Here is a 25026-nt window from a genome sequence, read left to right as displayed (position 1 = left end):
CCTGTGACCAGAGAGAGTAAAAGAAAAAAAAAAACCCTCTAAGTCAATATGTAGATTTAAGGCAGAACCACTTAAATTACAGCAGGATACTTTGGCTAGCTTGATAAAATTACAATAACAGTCATTTAGAGAAAAAAGGGCAGACACGACAAGTGTTCATATGCCTTAAGTATTTCATAATAGGTATTTCGTAATAAACATATTAGATAAAACAAGAAAAAAATGAAGGCAATTATATCAAAGACCATTTGTTGGGAGAGGCAGGCAATAATGGGGAGGCTTCCAACCATCGTAAAACATCTTATAAAGCACCTATCATTAACACTTTATGGAACGGTATTAAAAATAGAAAAAAACTGGCCACAGGAATGGAATCAAATTAGCTCCACACTCACTTAAAACTCACCAGCGAATCGATGGTATTAAGAGAAGACATATGGAAAAACACATAGTATTAACACACACGGTAATGCAAGTGGTTTAAATTTAAGGAATTATTTTTTTAATTAAGTAATTAAGTGAAAATGCTCTGTATGGAAACCAGCTGCCATTTCACACACCCCCTCCCCCCGAATGGCCATAACGAACGAAAGGACCATACAAGCGTCTGTGAGGATAAGGAGACCTGGGAAGTTTATATGCTGCTGGCGGGGACGTGAAATGGAGCACATCCACTTTTTGGAAAAGTGTGGCAGGTCCTTAAAATGTTACCCCCGAGAGTTACCACATAACCCAGCAATTCCACTCCCAGATCTCCCTCCAGCAGACACGAAAACAGACGTTTGCACAAAAACGTGCGAACAAATGTTTGTTATCCGTAACAGCCCAACAGCGGAAGCCATGCAAATGTCCAAAAGCTTACAAACGGAGAAGCAAAATATAGTACATCTACACAGCGCAATGTGATTCGGCAATGAAAAGGAGCAAAGTACGGACACATGCTACGAGGAGGAACCATAAAAATGTTACGCCAAGGGAAAAAAGCTCCAAAGTATATCCTTATAAGTAAATTCAAATGTGTGTGTATTTGCATACACAGAGACCCACTCTAGGCCTATACAACAAACTGGTGACAGGACTATGTCCGGGGAGGGGACGTGGAGAACACAGGCAAAGGAGAACCCTTTACGCTGTACTCTTTCGGACCACTTTGACATTCAAACTTTAAAAACAATATTTTTTAATGTTTATGTTTGAGAGAGACAGAGCGTGAGCAGGGGAGAGAGGGGCAGAGAGAGAGAGAGTGGGAGACACAGAATCCAAAGCAGGCTCCAGGGTCTGAGCTGTCAGCACAGAGCCCGATGTGGGGCTCGAACTCATGAACCTGAGCTGAAGTCAGACACTTAACTGACTGAGCCACCCAGGTGCCCCTCAAACTTTTTAATAGGCACATTTTTACAAACAAACAAACAAACAAACAAACAAACAAAACCGTAAAGACATTTACATTAAAAATGAGAGTAGACATTTCCCCAATGTGTAAGGAAGATAAATACATGGTGATAAATGGGCCAAGAAATTATCAGTGTTGGCTCATAGAAATGGCAGTTCCCTCCATTATGTTAAATAATAAAACTAAAATAGAGGTAGGAAGGCAAGCAAAAAGGATAAACACGTGCATTAAGTATGACAGAGAGAGGCTAAACATTCAAATCAAAAAGTAATTCATACATATGGAGGACATATTTTCTTCTACATGTTAGCTGAACGTTTGCATGTGTGTTATGGGGACCAAATGCCACGTTCGATGGAAATAACTAAACATTCAGCACAAAGAATACAGGCTCAGTGCCAGGCAAGGGCCTTTCGGCCTCAGTGGTTTCAATTCTCACAACTACGCCTCTTGGATGTCCTGTATGCATTTTAAAATGTCCCCCGCTCCCAATGGCAATCCTGGCCTCCCTGTCCCCCTCCCACACTGCCTGCGTGCACCACCACCGTCCCCAGGTCAGTGAAGGGCGGCCTCCTGTTTCTTCGAGCTCAGGCCAAAGATGGGAACCTGGCACCACCATTTCTCACCTGGATTCCTGCACCAGCAGACCTGGTGCCTCTCCTCCCTGCCCCAACATCCTCCATGGAGGGCCTGGGTATCACTGTCACACTGTGACCCAAGGCAGGTGCCTCCGGCACACAGAGCCGCCCCCCTGACCCCAAGTGAAAGCCAAAGTCCTTTTCAACGCTGTTCAAATTGTTTGAATGGTTAAAAAAAAAAATCAAACTTGACAACTTAAAATTTTCATTTGACACTTATTTTTTATTAACTTTTGGCACTTCATGTTTTGTGAGAAAATTGCATTTTGCCAAGAATGTTCAAACTTTAATAGAGCACACAGTTGCAGATGATATCTTCCTATACTTAGAAATCTTGCATCTTTCACATTTAATTTAGTTTATTTTGCTTTGTCTTTTTCTCCTTATTAGATGGGCCAGCAGCTGCTATCTCTTATGTTTAAAAAGAGAAAACACACTTTCATGTTCATTTATTAATTCTGTAGAATTTTTCCTTTTTTCCTTTTATAATTTTTTAATCTCCTGACTTATCTTCCCTGATTTACTGAGAGTGTTCCTTGTTAAGCTTATGAGTCAGTTTATTGTTTAAATCAGTTCTAGTCTTTTAATTTTAAAAAAAAATAATAAGAGAGAACACTTTTGGCAAATTTCCATAAATTTATGTCAAGTTTATATCAAATTTATATCACGTTACTAGTAGATTATAATTTTAAACTGAGTCATTTAATAGAGGGGTGAGATATTTTTTAAACCTTTGCCATTAATTTTTTTTTTTTACCGTTCCGTGCAAAGAATAAGTTCTATGCAATTTCTGCTTTAGGGAAATATGTTGAAATTTTCCTTTTTTGCTTGGCATATGACAAATTTTAAAATATTCCATGACATTTAAAAAGTTATTCTTTTTCAATAAATATGGATTTCTGTCCCTCGAATTATGCCAAAATAAAGTCTAAATGAGGCCAAAATTTAAATGTAAGAAGTTAAACCATAAAGGTACTAGGAGACTACAAGTATTCAATTTACAACAACTCATGAAGCTCTTGTTGAATTTTCTGCATTTTTTCCTATGTGCTAGATTTGACAACAAAGAACTTAAAAATTTTTAAGTGCTGGAGAAACACATGCTTTTGGAAAAGCCTATCGACATAATTTCGGAGTAGAGAGGGTCTAGGGTCTGACACCATAAAAGAAAAATGGAATGAAATTGATCAGATACAAATTAGAATTTTTGTACTGCCAAAGAACATGGCAAATAAAGTGAAAAGAGAAATGAAAACCTGGAAAAAATATCCGCAAGTTATCAAAGATTGAATGTTTTTAATATATCAAGAGTTACCGCAAATCAATAAGAAAAAAGTCCAATGCAGCTGACAGAACAGTGGGCAAAGAACACGAACAGTTTGCCGTAAAGGAAATACAAATAGCTCTTGAGCATTTATGAGAAGATGTTTGACTTCACAGGAAATGAAAGAGATACATGTTAAAGCTACAACAGACATACCATTTTCTAGCTCTTAGATGGTCAAACTATAGAGCTGGCAAGGTTGTGAATTAACAGGCATTTTGATGCACTGCTAGTGGGAGCATGTACGAATACAACTTTATCTATGGAAACTTCAAATGTCACATAACCATAGCTAGCAATTCCATGCTCAGGCACTTAGCTTGCAGATATATTCATAACGTGCAAAATAACTTATGTTCGGGAATATTTAATGTGCCCTTGTTTATAACCGTAAAAGTTTGGAAAAAAAAAAAAAACCCTAACTGACCATTGAAAAGAAACTGGTTAAACTGTGGCACATCCATACAACAATGCACACGCAGCCATTAAGAGGGAAGAGGCTGAGGGATGTGGGATGACACGGAACAGCGTTCATATCACGCGCGCACATTCCTGTGGCCAGAGCTATCTCTAACACTCAGCTCTGGTCTGGCCACGTTTCTGTCTGAACCTCCTATCAGCGTCCCAACACCTCTCAGATAAAGTCACAGCATGTTAATATGCCTGCCCCAGAGTAGGTACACGTCAGGCCACCAGGAAAGGTTCAAAGTATGAATAAATAAATGGTCCCTCCCCACCTGGTTGCTGGCCACCTCCTGGCCCTCTCACTCACCTGCCGCCCTGCCCATGGGCAGCGCTCACAGCCCCACCTCCCCATCTTCCTGCTTGGATCACATGACTTCCTCTCCCTGCGGTGCCCCTTCCTGTCTCTTCTCACCTGTGCAACTCCTCCTCCTGCTCTCTTCTCCAGAAAGTCTTCCCGTCTGCCCTCCGAGACCTTGTCATGCCCCCGCCCCCTGCCACTGGCCTTCACCCCTTAGCGCTCTCTTCTTTCTCCTCCACAGCAGATCTCGTGCCCTCTCATTTTCTCTTGGCCCACCTGCTTCCCTCTGCGTGTTGGTGATACCTTGAGGGCAGGGGCAGTGCCTGATTCCAGATAAGAGCAGACACCTTGCACCAGGGCCCTGGATCTGAGTCTCTACTAGTTGCCAGTTATATGGCTTTGATAAGGTTACTTCAGTCTCTTGCTGCCTCAGTTTCTCCATCTGTAAAATGGGGATGTTGTAGATCAGGCTTCTAGAAGCGGAGCTCAAGACAAGAGGGGCTCCTGCAAAAGTTATGTATTGAGAGGGTAAGGGAAGTCTTGCTTCAGCCTAACACGTGGGGTGGGACGGGGTGGGGGGAGCTCTGGAATGTGAACGATGCCACAGAGTCTGTCCTGTTAAGAGGCAAGGAGGCTGGGTCATTACACCCCCATATCAGTCAGTCATTGGCTATGGGTCATACCCATGGTGTGGGGGAGGGAGGCATCTCTGTATGAAGTAATTCCTGTTAGCCAACGGCAACCCTTCCAGAAGGGTGCTGATGTTGGTGGCCTGGGACCACAGTGGATGGGGGATGGGTGCACTGGCTGGCTAGGGGCAAAGCAGGTGAGTGAGAGGGAACACGAACAGTGTCTGTGACGGGCATCCTAATATCTACCAGGCAAGGTTGTTGGGAGATGAAGCAGGCAAAATCCCTGACATGGCTTCCGGCCCACTAGACAGGCTCGACATGTTAGCTATGATTACAACTGCGTTGTTGTTGTTTCCTCCATAGCCCCAGCCCGTAGCAAGGGTCCAAAGAAGGAAGGGAGGGATAGCAAAGAGGACACAGCTTGAGTCCGAAGCTTCTGAGCCATGTTCCTTTGGCTTCTTCCCTCTTCCTGACTCCCCAGGCATGGATTATGGGGGAGCACCCAGAAGGCTGGGTAGAAAACGGAAACGGGGGGCTGACGGGTCCACTGGCTGGTTGGGTCCCATCTCCTTGTCTCTACCAGGGGGTCTTCCACCTGCCTTCCCTGTTCCCGGGGCTGGTGGGAAGGGTCAGGCCAAGGAGAAGGGCCCATGGGAGGCCAGAAGCCTCGTCCACACAGCACCGGCAGGCCTGGGTTCTGCCCCTGGGCCCGGGTGGGAGAAGAGAGGACAGAAGGGGGAGGCTGAGGGTGGCCAGTGAGGAGAGAGGGACAGAGGTACAAAAGGGTTTGGGTTTAACCTCAGCCCCAGAAAGGCCGTGGTTGGTGGGGTCATATGAAAGGCACCCTCTGTCAGGACAGAAACCTTAGACACTTGGACAGAAATATCCCGCAAGTGAGAAAGAAAAATGCCGCTGAAGTTGGCTTCTCAGGACTGAGTGGACAGTCAGGCCTGGGGACCCTGGGATGGACCCGACCCACAGAGGCCCTCAAGCCCTCTCAGAATGCCCAATGCCAAGCCCTGAAAGAAGTAACGAGATCTGGGCCTCTGCCTTCCCTGAAGGGTGGCTGGTTACAGTCTAAGGCTTCAGAGGATGTCTGAGCCTGGGTGCATGACCCAGTGACCCAGACTGACCCAGTGGGCTCTTTCTAGAAGGCCGATGCAGCCCCACCCTAGGGGCTAGCCCCACCTCTTTTCACTGGAGGGTTCCCTGGGGGGACACCTTCAGAAAGATGTTAGCAGAAGGGGCACCCCGGTGGCTCAGTCAGTTGGGCATCTGACTTAGGCTCAGGTCATGATCTTGAAGTTCATGAGTTTGAGCCCCGCAGCGGGCTCTGTGCTGACAGCTCAGAGCCTGGAGCCTGCTTTGGATTCTGCGTCTCCCTCTCTCTCTGCCCCTCCCCGACTTGCGTGCGCGCACTTGCTCTCTCTCTCTCTCAGAAATAGACATTAAAATAAAGAAAGAAAGATGTTGGCAGCCATTTCCTCCCTCAACCACAAAAGCCAGTGGAGCAGACAAGAGGGGTCCTTGACACAGGACCCCTGTTGGGGGATGAGGACGTGGGGGTGACTGTTCCTTTGAAAACCACCCTTCATTATCCTCACAATGTCAGGCTCCTCCAGGACTTAAACTCAGTTACAGGCCTTTATTGATGCAGAAACTGAGGCTCCCAGCAGTGAGGGGATCTGCCCAGGCCACTTCTAGAGAGCCAGCAGTTGAACAAAGGTCTCCTGGCCTTGCAGCCCCTCTAGGGGGTGGGGTGCACGCGTGGGGGGTGGGGAGGGATCCAGAGAGGGTGGAGCAGCCCAAGCCTACACCCTGGCCCTCAGGCCTGGGTGGTACCTGTCCCAAATCCAACGAGGCCTCTCCCCTCCTCACTGCAAACTGGGGAATCTGGGTCCCAGCCCGTATCACTAGGCTTTAAGTCACCTCCTTCACCCCCACCACCTTCCTGCTCAAAAGGCTTGAGCTCTCCTCTGGGATCGGGGTGCCCTAGAGCCAGCAGGGGACCAGGTAGTGGCCTTGCCTCTCCTACTCAGCCCTGGCAGCTTGGGCCCAGCACCCACATGAAGTGGCTGGTGACGCCTCCATGAGGCTTTTACCCAACATGTTCCTGGGCCTCCAGAAGGCTCTCCTGGGATCTGTCAGGTCACGTCAGGAGTTCACAAATTTTTTTGCACGTTAGAATAATGGAGGGGGGGGGGTGCTTTCAAAAATTCCAAAGGGCCACACCCTTTGGCCAATACCAGCATTGTCTCTAGGGGTGGAACATCAGCATCGGTACTTCTGGAAGCTCCCCATGTGATTCTCATGTGCTGACAAGCTTGGGAACTAATATTCTAGGCACGATGACACCAGTTCTCCATTCCCAGCTGGGGGAGACTGGTTCTGTGTTCCCTTGCACTTGGCACCCTGCTTCTCCAGTAAACCAGACCCAAGTGAGTCTTGCCCTCTGAAAGGTTGGGGACAGGAAAGCCACCAAGACAGCCGTATTTAGACGAAACCCTGTGGGTATCCCCCAATGACTAACACTTCCGCCTCCAGCCTGTTCCTTGGCAGGCTCTGTGGCTCTCCCAGCTGCTCTCACACAGGCCCAGGCTCAGCACAGTTCCACCAAACTGGAAAGGAAGCCAAGGTCTGGAAATCCCCTCTTTGTCTCCAACCATCCTTTGGTGAGAATCCCAAAGGAATTTAGTTTTGGAATTTCTGCGGGACAAAGTCAGTCAGAGAAGGGGAAATACCATAGGATCTCACTCACACATGGAGTTAAAAAAAAACAAAAACAAAAAAAACCTAGCCAGCCAACCAACCAACCAACCAACCAACCAAAAGATCCAGAGAACAGATTAGTTGCCAAGGAGTGCTGGCGGGGGTGGGCAAAATGGGTGAAGGAAATCAAAAGGTACCGACTTTTGGTTATAAAATAAACACATCATGAGGATATAATACACAGCAGGATGACTACAGTTCATGATATTCTACTGCATATTTGAAAATCATTAAGAGACCGATCTTCAAAGTCCTCAACACAAGAAAAAAAATTTTCTGTAACTATGGGTAGGGATGGATGTCACTTATTGTGGACATCATTTTGCAATATATATCAATATTGAATCATTAAGTTGTCCACCTGAAACTAATATAATGTCCTATGTTAATTATACCTCAGTGAAAAATGGACAATTTTTAAATAAATGGGTGAAATAAGACCTATCCAGAGACTTTTTACTAACTGAAGCACCATACTACCTTCAACGAATGGTCTTCTTTCCAAAGGAAATTCCCATTTCCATAGATCTTTATTATTTTTCTGCTTACAAAAAATAACCAGTCACTTAAGAAGTCCTAAACATTGCAAAAATAAAACTTAAAGTTTATATCTCACGATTTCACCCATTAGGGAGAGGCATACAATTTCTATGACTCTTTACCCATAGTGGAGGACATTTTTGCCTGATCCGAGAATCAGAAGAATGTCACTTCTTTAAAACTTTTCTAAAAATCATCTCCCATTTAACTTTATTTCTAAACTATGGCTCACCATGAACAGAAGATAACCCTCAAAAAAAAAAAAAAATGGTGCTGTTGAACTAGAAGAAGTTACCACCTGCCCAGGGCTCTGACCTGGGGCCTGGACTCCCGTTGCTGAAAAGGAGACCAGGAGTGTGAGAAGCACTAATTCAGCACCAACGGAGACTTTCTCCTTGACTAATCAGGAAGGATTAATGAGAACTGAAAAGATGACAATGTTCTCACTTTATGATTCAATTTGCATGAAAGCCCTGACTGCACACCTCCTAAAATAATCGTGTTGACTCCTACTGGATATGTCTCTCTTTGGGGCAACACTGACCTGTCCATTTCAAGAGGAGGATGCTGAGGCCCAGCAATACGCAGGACACCCTTAAGAACTCAGGGAAGAGACTACCACGAAGACACATAAGTAGCAAATTATTTCTCTTTACAACAAGATCCAAATGCCTCAGAGGACCAGCTTCCCAGGGTTGGAATGCTCCCTCCATTTTGCCATGAGGAGCGGAAAGAATCACCAAGGCAAAGGACTGATGGGGATTGGGTGACGGTACAGGCTCTATCCCTCCACCAAGGACATGGGTGTTGGGGCATCATGCCATTTCCCAGCTGCCTGCAGCCTCTACATTTGCACAGGAGAGAAATTTAGAAACAAACAATTTAAAAATAAAGGTCAAGGAGAGGATTCTGGAAGATGGCAGAGTGGGAAGCACCAGGACTCTCTCTCCCCACCTAGACAACACTTGCACGGGCACAATCTGTCTGATGGAATTGTTGGGGAGCTCTGAAGTCTTTGAAGAAGACTTTCCGCTTCCAGGGGAAGGCCTGGGTGGCAAATTGTGGTTAATTTTGGTCAATTCCAGCTCTAAGCACAGTAGCGGCTCTCCATACCCCAAACCTGGTCTCATGTCAGACAGCTGTGCATATGTTCCTGAAGCAGCCTGCACACAGCCTGGAAGAATCAGGGTGAGTAAAAAGGACCTTGTCCTCCAAATATTGGAAATTTGTGCTCTGATTGCTGATTATTGCTTCTGATCACAGGTGCAGAAAAAAAAAAAAGGCAGGTAGTCATTGTTGTTGTACCTCCCCTCATTGTTGCAAAATCCTCTCCCTCCAGTTAAACTGTTAGGAGATTTAAAGGGCTAGACCCCTTTGATCCCACCATTATTTTTCCCTTCTCCCCTTTCTGGAGCTAGACATTAAAGACTAGGACACAGAATCTGTACATAAGGAGAAAATTAGAAAGTGACCACATATGCCCAAGGAAACCTCAGCAAAAACACAGGAAGACATTAGATTTACACCTCAGACTGCTCGTCAGCACAAAGACAACACCACACACACACACACACACACACACACACACACACACAAATGATAACCAAAAACAGTAACAAAAATCCCAGAAAACTCTGGGGAAAGGAGAGAATCTGATTTCCAGAGACACCACATTATTATACTCAAATGTCCAGTGTTCAACCAAAAAAATCACAAACCATACGAAGAAACGGGAAAGTATGACTCATTCAAAGGGGAAAAAAAACACCAACAGACTCTCCCTGAGAAAGACTTCATGGCAGATATCTCAGACAATGATTTTAAAACAACTGTCTTAAAGGGAGCCTGGCTGGCTCAGTCAGTGGAACATGCAACTCGATCTTGGGGTTGTTGGTTCCAGCCTCACACCGGGTGGGGAGATTGCTTAAAAATAAAATCTTTAAAAAACTGTCTTAAATGCTCAAAGAACTAAAGAAATAGGTGCAGAAATTCAAGAAAGCGATATGTGAACAAAATGAAAAAAAAATCAATAAAGAGATAAAAAGAAACCAAAAAGAAATTCTGAAACTGACAAGTACAATTAGTGAAATGGAAAATTCACTAGAGGGATTCAAAGGCAGATCTGAACAGGCAGAAGAATCAGTAAACTTAAAGACAGGGCAATGGAAATTATCGAAGCTGATGAACATAAAGAAAAAAGATTGAAAAAAAGCAAACAGAGCCTAAGGGACCTGCACATCATTAAGTGGACCAGCATGCACACTGCGGGAGTCCCAGAGGTGAAGAGGGGGAAAAAAAGAGGGGCAGAGAGAATATTTGAAGAAATAATGGCGGAACACTTCCCTAATTGGATGAGAGGTGTGAATATAAACATTCAAGAAGTGCAACAAACTCCAAGTAAGGTGAACTCAAAGGAATCCAACCAAGACACATGATAATCATATTTTCAAAAGCCAAAACCCAAAGTGGATCTTGAAAGCTGCAAGAAAGAAGCAAACCATCACATACAAGGGATTCTCAATAATATTATGTGTAGATTTCTCATCAGAAACTTGGGAGTCTAGAAGACAGTGGGCAGATATATTCAAAGTGATACAAGGAAAAAAAAAAACCCTATTAACGAAAAACCCTGCATCTGGCAAAACTGTCCTTTGGAAGTGAGGGAGAAATCATGACATTCCCAGATAAACAAAAGTTGAGGGCATTTATGACCACTAGACCTGCCTTACGAGAAATGCTCAAGGAAGTCCTGCAGATGCTACACATTATTCTGAAGCTGTATGGAGAAACAAAGGTAAATACATAGGCAATTATAAAATCTAGTATTGTAATGATGGTTTGTAATTGTACTTTTTGCTTTCTACAGGATTTAAGAGTCTAGTATATTTAAAGAAAAACAATTATTGGTGTAAAAGCTAGTATCATTGTAACTTTGGTTGGAAACTCTAAATCTTGTTTTCTACATAATTTAGGAAATGAATATATTTAAAGGAATTAGTAGTTTATGTTTTGGGGTACACAATGTATAAGGTTGTAATTTTGTGACATCAACAACCAAAAGGAGTAGGGACAGAGCTGTAAAGAAGCAGAGTTTCTGTATGCTACTGAAGTTAAGCTACTATAAAATCAAATTAGAATGTTGTAACTTCAGGATGTTAAATGTCATTCTCATGGCAACCACAAAGAATAAAGCTATAGAATATAGACAAAAGGAAATTGAGAAAAAATTTAAACATTTCACTACAAAATATTAACTAAACACAAAAGAAGACAATGCAAGAAGTGAGGGACAAAAAAGCTGTAGAGCATATTAAGAACAAATAGTACAATGACAGAAATAAGTCACTCTTTGTCAGTAATCATGTTAAATGTAAATGGATTAACTCTCTAAACAAAACACAGAGATTGGCAGAATGGATAAAAACACATGATTCAATTATATGCTGCCTACAAGAGACTTACTTGAGATACAAAGACAAAAACAGATTGAAAGTAAAAAAATGGAAAAAGATATTCTATGCAAATAATAACCAAAAGAGAGTAGGAATGGCGATATTAATATCACAGAAAATAGACTTTAAAACAAAAACGGTTATAAGGGACAAAGAAGGACATTATATAATAATAAAAGCTTCAACACAGCCAGGAGATGTAACAATTGTAAACATTACATGCCTAACGACAGACCACCAAAATGGAGAAATAGACAGTTTTATGGTAATATTTGGAGATGGTAATGCCCAACTCACAATAATGGACAGAACAACCAGAAGAAGAGACATAAGGAAATAGAGGACTTAAGCATACAATCAACCAACTAGACAGACATATATAGGACACTCAACCCAACAACAGCATACACATTCTTCTCAAGTGCACAAGCAACATTTCCCAGGATAGACCATATTTTAGGCCACACATTAAGTCTCAGTAGATTTTATTTTTAAAGTTTATTTATTTTGAGAGAGAGTGTGTGGGTGTGTGAGCAGGAGAGGGGTAGAGGGAGTGTGTGTGTGTGTGTGTGTGTGTGTGTGTGTGTGTGTGCGCGTGTGTGTATGAGAGAGAGAGAATCCCAAGTAGGCTCCGAGCTGTCAGAGTGGAGCCCAAGATGGGGCTTGATCTCATGAATCATGAGATCAGGACCTGAGCTGAAACCAAGGGCCAGACACTTAAACAGACTGAGCTACCTAGGCGCCCCAAGTCTTGATAGATTTTAAAAGATAGATATCACACAAAGTATCTTCTCTGACCGTGAGATGAAGAGAAATCAATAACAAAGAAAATTGGAAAATTCACAAAATTGTCAAAATTAAACCACACACTTTTTTAAGTGTATTTACTATAAGAGAGAGCGAGAACGGGAGGAGGGAGGAGGGGATGAGGGGTTGAGAGAGACGGAGAGAGAGAATCCCAAGCAGGCTCCACACTTGGATGCTCAACCAACTGAACCACTGAGACTCCCCTAAACCACACACTTAACCAATAGAGCAAATAGGAAATCACAAAAGAGATTAGAAAATACTTAGAAATAAATGAAATAAAAACATAACATACCAAAATGTGTGGGATCCAGTGAAGGCAGTGTTAAATAAATGCTTAGATTAAAATACAAGAAAGGTCTCATATCAACAGATTAACTTTATAATTTGAGGAACTAGAAAAAGAACAAACTGAAACCAAAACCAGCAGAGAAGGGGAAATAATAAATATTAGAGCAGAAGTATTGGAAATAGAGAACAGAAAAACAATAGAGAAAAATCAATGAAACCAAAGTCGGCTCTTAAAAAAGATCAACAACACTGACAAACTTTTAGAAAGATAAAGAAAAAAAGAGAGAAGATTCAATTTACTAAAATCATAATTGAAAGTGGTAGCATTACTACCAATTCTACAGAAATAATAAGGATTATAAGAGAGTACTATGAACAGTTATATTTCAACAAATTGGGAAACCTAGATAAAATGGAGAAATTTCTAGAAACACACAACCTACCAAGACTAACTCATGAATAATAGAAAATCTGAATAGACCTGTAATCTCCTAATAAGGAGATTAAATCAGAAATCCAAAGTCTCCCAACAAAGAAAAGCCCTGGACCTGATGGTTTCACTGGTGAATTCTATCACACCTTTAAAGAACTAATACCAATTCTTCTCAAACTTTTCCAAAAATTGCAGAGGGGGATGCACTTCCTAACATACTTATGAGGTCAGCATAACCCTGATACCAAAGCCAGGATACAGACACTATAAGAAATCTACAGACTAATATTCCTTATAAACATTAATGTGAAAATACTCAAAATAATAGCAAGACAAATGCGAAGCCTATTAAAAGGATTATACACCATGACCAAGTGGGATTCATTCCTGGAATGCAAGGATGATTTACCACATGAAAATTGATCAATGGAATACACCACATCAACAAAAGGAAGAAAAAACCCCCACATAATCATCTCGATCGATGCAGAAATGCATTTGACAAAATTCAACATGGTTTCATTATTTTTTTTAAAACTCAACAAACTAAGGGGGTACCTGGGTGGCTCAGTCGGTTGAGCATCCAGCTTTGGCTCAGGTCATGATCTCGTAATCTGTGGGTTCAAGCCCCACATTGGGCTCTGTGCTGACAGCTCAGAGCCTGGAACCTGTTTCGGATTCTGTGTCTCCCTCTCTGCTCCTCTCCTCCCCTCCCCCGCCTCAAAAATAAATAAATACTAAAAAATTTTAAAACTCAAAAAATAATAAAAAGCATAATAAAAGCCATAATAAAAGCCATAATACAAATAAAATAATAATAATAATAATAATAAAAGCCATGAATGAAAAACTTCACATAATAAAATCCATGAATGAAAAACTCACAGGAAACATTATATTCAGTGGTGGAAGATTAAAAGCTTTTCCTCTAAAATAAGGAACAGACAAGGGTGTCTGTTTTCCCCACTTCTATTCAATATAGTAGTGGAATTTTTAGCCAGTGAAATTAAGTAAGAAAAAGAAACAAAATGCATCTAAATCAGAAAGGAAGAAGTGAAATTATCTGTTTGCAGATGATATACAATATTCTTGCATGTAGAAAATCCTAGACTGCACAGAAAAACCATTAGAACTAATGCATGAATTTGGCAAAGTCACAGGATATAAAGTCAACACACAAAAGTCAGTTGCATTTCTAGTCACAAACGATGTAGAATCTGAAAAGGAAATTACAAAAATGATTCCATGTACAATTGCATCAAAAATAATAAAATACTTAAAAATTAACATACGAGGTGAAAACCATGTACAATGAAAACTACAAAACATTACCAAAAGAAATTAGAAGCATAAATGAATGGAAACACATTGTAGGTTCATGGAATGGAAGACTTCATAACGTTAAAATGTCAATATTATCCAAAGCAATCTACAGATTCAAGAAAATTCCCACCAGAACCCCAATGATGTGATTTGCAGAAACAGAAAAACCCATCTTAAAATGGAATCTCATATGGAATCTCAAGGGACCCCAAATAGCCAAAATAAAAAAAAATCCTGAAAAAGAAGGTCTCATAATTTCTGATTTCAAAACTTACTACAAACTAAATCAAAACAATGTGGTATTGACATAAAAATAGACATATAATTGACTCTTGAATAAGATGGGTTTGAACTGCATGGGTCCATTTCTACAAGAATTTTTTTTGATAAATACAAAATTTATCAATTTACAGTACAGTACAGTACCGTAAATATATTTTCTCTTCCTCGTGATTTTCTTAACATTTGTTTTCTCTAGCTTACTTTATCATACAAATATAGTATAGAATACATATAACATACAAAATATGTGTTAATCGACTGCTTATGCTATTGGTAAAGCTTCTGGTCAACAGTTTGCCATCAGTAGGTGGGGAGTCAAAAAGTTATACACGGATTTTTGACTGCCCAGAGGTCAGCACCCCTAACCCCCACATTGTTCAAGGGTTAACTGTATAGACTAATGGAATAGAATAGAAGGCCCAGAAATAAACGTTGGCATATATGGCCAAATGAGTTTTTACAAAGGTGTCAGGTCCATTCAATGGGGAAAGGGAAGTCTTCAAAAAATGGTGCTGGGGAAACTGGACATCTACACGCAAAAGGATGAAATTGGACCCTTACTTTATGCCACATACAAAATTAACTCAAAATGGGTCAAGGGCCTAACTACAAGACTCAAAACAGTAAGACTCTTAGAAGAAAACATAGGACTAAAGCTGAACCACCATGGATTTGGCAATGATTTCTTGGATATGATCCCAAAGGCACAGGTAACCAAATATATATCTTAGACTTCACAAAATTTTACTTTTGTTGGACTTCATGAAAATTTTAAAACTTCCGTGCATCAAAAGACACTAGCCCCAGAGTAAAAAGGCAACCCACAGAATGGGAGAAACTATTTGAAAAACATATATTTGATAAGGGATTTATCATCAGAATATATACAGAATGCCTAAAATTCAATAACAAAACTAAATGCCTGGAATTGAACAACAGAAACAATTCAAAATTGGGCAAAGGACTTGAAGAGATGTTTCTCCAAAAAAGGCCTATGAATGGCCAGTAAGTGCCATTGATGGCTACTATCAAAAAAAAAAAAAAACAAAAAAAAACACAAAACTGAAAACAACACGTGCTGGCGAAGACGTAGAGAAATTGGAATGCCTGAGCACTGCTACAGCCACTGTGAAAAACAGGATGGTGATTCCCCCAAAAAACTAAGAACAGAATTACCATATGACCCAGCAATTCTGCTTCTGAGCATACACCCAAAAGAACTGAATGCAGAGTCTCAAAGAGATATTTGTACACCCATGATCACAGCAGCATTATCTGCAACAGCTAAAACGTGGAAGCAACCCGAGTGTCCATCAATGGAGGAACGGACAAGCCAAATGTGGCATATTCGTACAGAGGAATACTATTCAGCTTTAAAAACGAAGGAAATCCTGCAATATACAATATGGCTAACCCTTGAGGATATTATGCTAGGTGAAATAAGCCAGTCACAAAAAGACAAATACTGTATGACTGCACTTATATGAGGTACATCGAGTATCAAATCCCTAGAGACAGAAGGTAGAGCGGTGACGCTGGGGACCGGGGAGGGGTTGCTGGAGAGTTACTGGGCAATGGGCATAGAGTTTTGGTTTTACAAAATGAAGAGTTCTGGGGGTGGATGGGGGTGATGGCTGCACAACAGTGTGAATGGACATAACACCACTGAATATTTTAAGTGGTTAAAATTGTTAAGATGGCAAATTTTATGTTATGTGTATTTTAACTTCATAAAGTCCATATATTCCTTTAGAAGTCCACCCTGAGGGGCATCTGGGTGGCTCAGTCAGTTAAGCAGCAGACTCTTGATTTCTGCTCAGGTCATGATCTCGCAGTTCATGGGGTCGAAACCCCACATCGGGCTCCACGCTGACAGTGCTCAGAGCCTGCTTCTGATTTTCTCTCTTCCTCTCTCTCTCTCTCTCTCTCTCTGCCCCTCCCCCCAGAGCACTTGCTCTCTCTCCAAATAAATAAGTAAACTTAAAAAAAAAAAGTCCACGTTGAGAACATAGCCTAAGGAAATAATCCAGAATGTGAAAAGCTCTAGCTGCCAGGATGGTCATCACAGCGCTGGATGTCAGACACCTTTCCGGATACAGATGCACTGGCTCAGACACCAAGCCACCTGGAATACTGTGGCCTCGGGAAGATTAGGGTCTGTCCAGGTCTCCCCGCAGGGGAGGGGATGGGAGGCTGTAGTCATGAGGTCGCCTCCAGTGCAGGTCCAGACTTTTGTTAAATTACACGCAAAAAATTCACTCACAAGAAGCACTGTGAGCACAGAGGACTTTAAACTTCTCCTCTTTCTCCTCCCCTCCCTTTCTCCCTCCCCTCTTCCTCCTCCTTTCTGCTTTTTGCTACAGCTTCTGCCTGGTTCCCTCTTCCTCCAGACACCATAATGGTTCATGGCTCCCTGCCTCACTCCCCCCAGTTGTCCCAGGTGCCCCTCATGAGAAGGCCACGCCTGGCGTCTCCACACACAACCTTTCCTGCGCCCTCCACCTACCCCCTCGCCTACCTAGTCTTTCTTTACCACGGTCACCGCCTCTCCACAACCGCACATCTCCGTGCAGTTGTTTGTTGCCTTTTTTCTGTTGGCACATCAGTGAGACTTTGTCGTGTTGTCGGCTGTAACCGAGTGCCCAGCACAGGACCTGACATGTTACAGAAACTTGTGCCGAGCGGGCAATTGATCGCTGGGTAGAGCCAGGCGGGAATCTGTGCTGGCGGTACCCCCCTTACGTGGAGAAGGGGGCATCACCCCACCAAAAATGCCCTCTGGCCATCCTACCCCCAAGAAGTTTCTGGGGGGTCTCCTCCCTGGGTGGCCCAGCCTCTCTCCCTCTCCTCCCTTCTCTTAGGAGCAAATACAGTACCCACCCCTAGTACCCCCACCCCACTCACATGTTCCATGCAGAGTCTGTCCCATCCCCCACACCCTGGTCCTTGCTGACCACTTTGTACCCAGGCCCCACTCTCTCCAATCCTGTCAAGGTATTTTCCCCAAAATACTTCCCTTCCTGAGAGGAATCTGGGGCGGGGGCGGGAGGGGGGCTGTGGAAAGAATTAAAATGTCACATTTTTGGGGGCGCCTGGGTGGCTCAGTCAGTTGAGCGTCCGACTTCGGCTCAGATCATGATCTCACGGTTCCTGAGTTTGAGCCCCGTGTCGGGCTCTGGGCTGACAGCTCAGGGCCTCGAGCCTGCTTCGAATTCTGTGTCTCCCTCTCTCTCTGCTCCTCCCCTGCTCATGCTCTGTCTCTCTCTCTCTCCTTCAAAAATAAATTTAAAAACATGAAAAAAAATTTAAAATGTCACATTTTGTTTTTCATATAAAAGAAAGGAAACAGTCCACATGTAGTAGAAGAAAACAAGACCAATGCTTAAAAAAGTGGATATGGTTCCGCCATTCTATGGACAACTATGTGGCCACTTAAAGTTCCAGTATGTTCATGTTACAGACAACGAGCCAATTTCCTTAATATGTACAGTGGTTTTATTTACAGCTAAGTAGGAAAAAGACCAACAACCCAGTGGAAAGTGGACAAAGGGTACGAAGAGGCAGATGATGGAAAAAGAACTACAAATGACACTTAAATATTTGAAAAGATAAGAGAAACTGGGGGAAAGACACCATTATTCATCTCGCAGGTCTGCAAATATGGAAAAGTTTGATAACACGTGTGTTTGGGGGGCGGGGTGTGGGAAGCAGGTCCCCTCACGCATAGCTGCTGGGAGTGAACGTTAGTCCAACACGTAAGGAGGGTAATTTGCCATATTCATTAAAGCTCAAACTGCATATTCCCTTTGGCCTTGCAAATGTTGCATATGTGAGAATACGCACACATGATGACTGAACAGAGATATTCACTACAGCACTGTTAGGGACAGCAAGGGACAGGAAACACCCTAGATGCCCAATAACGGTTAGATTAATTGTGGAACAACCATAACAGAGAAATACTATTTAGCCGCTAAGAAGAAAAAAGCAGATATTTTTGTTTTGTGGTGATGTGGGAAGATTTCCAAATTACATTACATTTTTAAAAAGATAAAGGGGCACCTGGGGGGTTCAGTCGGTTGAGCATCCGACTTCGGCCCAGGTCATGATCTCACAGTCTGAGTTTGAGCCCTGCATTGGGGTCACTGCCGTCAGCACAGAACCTGCTTTGGATCCTCTGTCCCCTCTCTCTCTGCCCTTTCCCTGCTTGTGCTCTCTCTCAAAAGTAAATAAAACATTTTTTAAACCCCCCCCCAAAACAAAAAAGATAAAAAACACTATCTAGAGCATACCACTATTCGTGAGAAGGGGGAGAAAATATATATATTTGTATATATACAATATATGTGTGTGTGTGTATACAAAAAATGTATAAATGTGTATATATATATATGTGTATACATACACACACACACACACATATATATATACACATTTATACACACACACACACACACACATATATATATATTTGTAAAGGCCCACTTGAAGTATCTTTGGAAGGAGACGTAAGAACCTAATAACATTGGTTGCCTTCAGGAAAGTAACCAGGTGGCTGGGAGAAAGAGGAGGGAGGGAGAGTTACTTTCCATTATATACCTATTTGTAGGTTTTATATTATTTTACTATATGAATGTATTAGCTACTAAAAAATGAAATAATTTAAAAAATGAGATAGGATGTACTTTTCCTGTAACATATAATTCCATTGTAGTTTAAAAGGTATAATTCCAGGGGCACTTGGATGGCTCACTTGGTTGAGCATTTGACTCTTGATTTCAGCTCAGGTCATGATCCCAGGGTCATGAGATAGAGCCCTGCATCAGGCTCTGTGCTGGGCATGGAACCTGTTAAGATTCTCCTCTCTCTCTCTCTTTCTCTCTTTCTCTCTTTCTCTCTCCTCCTCTGTCCCTCTCCCCCACTCATGCTTTTTCTCACTCTTTCTCATAAAAACATTTAAAAAGTATATGTATATTTTTACATATGAGTCTATTTAAAAATATGAATATACACACATAGAAAAAAGACTGGAAGTAACCAAAGGGAAAACAGAGACGATCTGAGGTCAAGCCAATGTTCTCTCAAGGCTCTTTGAAGTTCTCCTTTGCCAAACATCAGAGCATCTCAGCGAGAAGGGCTGTACAAAACCTTTCTGGGGAAGATTCCTGAGTCTGAGAATTTACCAGAAGACTCTGGAGTGACCCAAAGGATGGAGCAGGAGTCCCATCACAGAGAGTCAGGCTGGAAGCAGCATAAATGAGTGAACTCACATTTCCCCAGGCCTCTCATCCCCCTATCCCAGGAAAATGACTGGTTTCATGCCTTGGTCCACTAGGGAGAAAGGATGTCCACAGAGCGGAAGAAGAGTCTGGGGTCAGAGATAGCCAGAACTAAGATCATACCTACCTCCACCCTCCAGATTCACAGAGAGCTAAAGACCACTTAGGGCTTCCCAAAGGAACAGAAGGGGGGTCCGTGCCAACTTCACCCAGCTCTAAAGGACCCAAGTACCCCAGACAGCATGCAGGTTACACAAGGACGCCTGTTTTACAGGTAACAAGTCCCACATATAACCAAGCGCTTGTCTGCCTCACCGCTTTTGCAATGGTTTTAAGTACAGTGTGTGGGAGAGACATGTTCTCCAGGGTGACCAGAGGGACCCAAAATCTTCCCTTCTCTAGAAATCCTACACCCACAGCCAAAGTGATCAATTTTTCAATTCTTTGTTTCTTCGCAAATCATCTGGGCCTTTTCCTTGCAGACTAGATTTCAGCCAAGGTAGACGACCTGTGGGCTACCAGCAACACAAACACAGACCTGGCAAAGGACGCCAGTAGTTTGTGTCCTTAGAACACCTACAACAAGTTTTTACGGGGCGCCTGGGTGGCTCGGTTGGTTGAGTGTCTGACCTTGGCTCAGGTGGTGATCTCGCGGTTCATGAAGTTGAGCCCCACATCGGGCTGTCGGCGGTCAGCGCAGAGCCCGCTTCAGATCCTCTGCCCCCACCTGCCTCTTCCCCACCTCCACCCTCTCTCTCAAAAATAAGTAACATTTAAAAAAAAAAGTCTTTACAAAGTGTTGGCACTTGTATCAATTTGCTTAACCCTCAGTCGACTCTGTGTGGAAGGCAGAAGAGAGGTTTGGGGATGATGAATTTTCTTCCTAGCTAGGCTAGACTTGTAACAAAGTATCCTCCAGGGGAAGAGCCTTCCTTGCCTTTTCTGGCTTCTGAAGGTGGCTGGCAATCCTTGGGGCTCCTTGCCTTATAGATACATCATTCTGACTTCTGCTTCTGTTGTCACATGGCTGTCACCTCACTGTGTGCTGACCTCTTCTCTTATAGGGACACCAGTCATAGCGAATTAAGGGCCCACTTACTCTGGTATGACCTCATCTAACCAATGGCATCTGCTACGACCTTATCTCTAAATAAAGTCACATTCAGAAATACTGGGCGGGGGGGGTCAGTTAGGACTTCAACATATCTTTTTCAGGGACACAACTCAATCCATAACAGACAGGAATAAACATACTAAGGAGTTCTGTGGAATTTTCCTCAGCAGGGTGGTGTAGGTGCAGAGACTACTTGGCCTGCCAAACATCCAGTCACCTCTGCAACTTTTTTTTTTTTTTTAATTGTGAAACACTTCCAGAGACTTTCTCCTCTGCTCGTCCACCTTCATCAAGGACCCATGGCACTCCGCATGCTTGTGTGGTGCTTTTGAGGTTTGACCACGCCCTGGGGCAGGTCTCATCTCATCTAAAGCACCCTCTGCAGGACACATTATCATCCCCATTTCACAGATAAGAAACTGAGCTTCTGAGAGATCTTAGTTCATGGTCACCCCGCAGATACAAGGTGCTGAGAGCCCTGGTCTGCCCGCCTACCCCGCCAGGTACCCAGCTGCATGCCATGCTATGGAGACAAGGCAGGTAGCCACGATCAATGGCCAGTTGGCACTAGAGTTCAGCCATGTTTGAGGAAGGCATACTGGAGAGAGGCTTGGATGCACCCTAAAATAATCAGCTTTCCCTTCTGCTGTGTTCTCCAGTGGGGGACCCAGCCAAGTGCCTTTCTGGGCTCATTGCTTCTTAGAAGGAAAAGCAATTTGGAGGGATGAGGCTCTCGGTACAGGCCTGGGGTACATCCCACATCCCACCACCCCCAGGTTTGGGAGACTAGGAAGTGCTGATTTTCAAACTGTGTTTTTTTAATGTTTATTTATTTATTTTTGAGACAGAAAGAGAGAGAGAGAGCACTCGTGCAAGCTGGGGAGGGGGCAGACAGAGAGGGAGACACAGAATCCGAAGCAGGGTCCAGGCTCTGAGCTGTCAGCACAGAGCCTGACATGGGGCTCGAACTCACAAACCGTGAGATCAGGGCCTGAGCCGACTGAGCCACCCAGGTGTCCCTTCAAACTGTTTTTTAAGTCTCCAAACCCCCAATCTTTTAAAAAGGAAATGTAAGGATCCCCAACTTATAGGTAGGGATCTCTCCCATACCTCCCCAAACGGCCACCTCAGCAAACTCCATGTCCTGACTTCCTGAGTGAGAAAAATGTCTAAAAACCACATAAAGTGCAAAAAAGCAGATGATAAAATGTTCCTATGTCTTCACTTACTATGGGGTTAAAATGTTCATTAGAAATAGGCGGGAAATTTGACATGAAGAAATTACTGTTAAAATGCTTACAGTCTTCAGATGGTGTGGTTATTATTTTTAAGATTCCTTATCTTTTAGTACATTCTGAGATATTTCGGTTGAAATGCTGTGATGTCTGTTTGAAATTTGTTTCAAAATGAGGTGTGGTAGGGGCGCCTGAGTGGCTCTGCGGGTTGAGCAAGCCACTCTCGGTTTCCACTTCGGTCATAATGATCTCAGGGTTTCAGGCAGAGCCCCACGCTCAGCGGGGGGAGCTTGCTTGAGTCTCTCTCTCTCTCCCTCTCCCCCACCCCTTCTCCCTCACTCTCTCTTTCTCTCTAAACTAAAAAGATAAATGATGAGGTGTGGTAGAGACGAAAATGGGCTGCAGAAGGTTGGCGTGGTGGTTATATGAGGCTTCTCATCTGGCTCAGCCCAACTGCGTTCCCTCTATTCTGTAAGTGTGGCATGGTAACAAAAAAGCATTTTTCGGCTAAAAAGACTGAATTGTGAGTAATGAGCAGCGTGGCTTCTGTAATTCTTCTTAAAAGAGATTATTATCGAAGTACAGTCGGCATACAATGTCATATTAGTTTCAGGTGTACGACCTGGATATTCCACCTCTCTGTACACCCGCAGCTGCCCTTTGTCACCATTACAATACACGTTACTTTTCATCTGCGTGAGTTATTTTGTAACTGAAAGTTTGTACCGCTTTCCTGTAAAACACTTCAGTGAAGTATGACTGACACAGAAAAAGCTGTGTGTATTTAATGTATACAACCTGATGAGGTTGCAAGAAAATACACACCTGTGAGATCATCACCACAATCCATGCCATAAACCCACCATCACCTCCAAAAGTTTCTTCTCGCCCTCTATTAATGTGTGTGTGTGTGTGTGTGTGTGTGTGTGTGTGTACTATAGGCTGTATGCTGTACAGAAGGTCTCTAGGACTTACTTATCTTGTGTATCCAAAGCAAACTTTTGGTACCTCTTAATTACCTTTATGTATTTCCTCCACCCCCCACCCATCTCCCACATCTTTAATTCTTTTTTTTTTTTTTAATTCTTTAAAAAGCAATTAAAAGTTAAAGTTCCAGGAGGTGATAGGGGCGTTGGGAGGGTGCTGAGAAAGGCGAGCGCAGCCGCGTCCCCCGGGGGGGTGGGGGGGTGGGGGGAACCCCGACCTGCCTTCCTCTGCGGCTCGCACCCAATGCCCCAAACTTCTCCGGGCGGCAGGCGGAGCGCCGCCCGGCCCCGGGCGCCCCATCTGTCCACCCGTCCGTCAGTCCTTCCACCCGGCCAGCCGGCGACCTTCGGGGTCTCCCGCCCAGCGCCCCGGGGCACCGCCACCTCCCCGCGCCGCCCACCCGGCCTGCGCCGCGGCCCCCGGGCGCGCTCGCTACTCACCGGCTGCGCTCCTTCCCCAGCGCGCTGCGCACGAAACTGAAAGCCAGCGCGGAGAGCTGCGGGGCAGTGCCGGGAGCCGGAGGCCGCTGCCGGGAAATCACGTGGACCCGAGGTGCGGAGACCACGCGCGCGCCGGCTGGGCGGGGGCGCACCGCCGTTCCTGCGCGCCGCCGGCGGGGCGGCGGGACCCGGGCACACCCCCGAGGGGCGCGGCGGGCGCTCGCCGCTTCCGTGGAGGCGAAACTGAGGCAGAGGCGCGCGCGCGCGCGCGAAGGGGTCAGAGCGCTGCAGGAGGACCCCGGGATGAGTTCGACTGTCCGCTCTCCTGGGACGCTGAGGAGGCGGGGACGGGGTGGGAAAGAGGAGATGGTGGCGGCGCGCGAGGAGATGGAGCCCACCCGGCCTGGCTCCTGTCCCTCCATGAAAGGAGGGAGAAGGGAATAACGGCGACAATTGGTCTTATGAACTGAGCCTTTGGCTTTCTGACACGGTGCCAAACACTATCTAGGAATTTCGCTAATCCTCAAAAGAACCCTAAAGCGCAGATGCGAGCGTGACCCCGTTTTACAGATGCGCAAACTGAGGTCGAGCGGAGAGAGGTGAAGGACTCTGCCCCCAGTGGCACAGGCAGAGACTGGAAGAGAAAGGAACCGGGAGCACTGGGCGGACAGAAAGATGAGCTGGCTCCCCCAGGAGGGGCTCAGCAGCAGTCCTGAACGGGGCGACGGCAGTGGGGAGAGCGGTCCGACTCCCCTTCCAAAGCTCCACTAACAACCTCCTGGCTTTTTGCACCCCTCCCGGGACAGGGAGCTCCCTTTCTCCTGCAGGGAATACATCCATCCCTGGGTTCCACCCACGCCCGGGTGACAGCCCTGCAGCCAAGCAGCCTTCCTCTCATCACTTTTGTCCCCCTGCCTCCCAGGCCACGTGTGTGAGGGTGTGAACATGGGGGTACGGCAAGGTGGTGGTCATGAGCACAGCCACATCAGTGCCAGGCACCCCTGGATTTATGCCCTTCTCTCCAACTACTGGCCAAATACCTTTACTCAGCGCTCAAGGACTGTGAAACCACCTTGACCCTGCGAGAAGGACTGCCTGACAGTCCCGAGGAGTGCTCCTGGTCAACTTAGTGAGCCTGACCCTTGCTTTGGGCCCCAAGATAAAGAGAAAGCAGCCCAAGAGAGCACTGGAGGGGACAGAGCAGGGGTCGGAAGGAACCTGACTCAGGAGATGGTGGCCTCCTGACAAATCTTCCCAAACCTGAAGGGGCATCCCCCTGCCAAGCGCCGTATCAGCCCTTGCCTCCTAGCCATCGAGATACAGG

At 44.5% G+C, this 25026-nt stretch overlaps 1 protein-coding gene across 12 annotated transcripts in view; it reads right to left on the bottom strand.

Annotated features, from left to right (window-relative positions):
- Window positions 1-23797, bottom strand: part of NLRC5 (NLR family CARD domain containing 5) — an 87061-nt gene extending 63264 nt beyond the window's left edge. For 11 of the 12 annotated variants that reach the window (XM_042970042.1, XM_042970031.1, XM_042970034.1 and 8 more), the window contains exon 1: window positions 23703-23797. The gene's annotated coding sequence lies outside the window, so the exon portion shown is untranslated. The remainder of the gene's footprint in view (window positions 1-23702) is intronic. The other variant, XM_042970032.1, reaches the window with a different exon arrangement.
- Between the last annotated feature and the right edge of the window lie 1229 nt (window positions 23798-25026).

The sequence above is a fragment of the Panthera tigris genome, chromosome E2 (genome assembly GCF_018350195.1).
Source record: "Panthera tigris isolate Pti1 chromosome E2, P.tigris_Pti1_mat1.1, whole genome shotgun sequence".
NCBI lineage: Eukaryota > Metazoa > Chordata > Mammalia > Carnivora > Felidae > Panthera > Panthera tigris.
The sequence above is the reverse complement of the archived record's forward strand: the minus strand, read 5'-3'. Positions and strand labels throughout refer to the sequence as shown.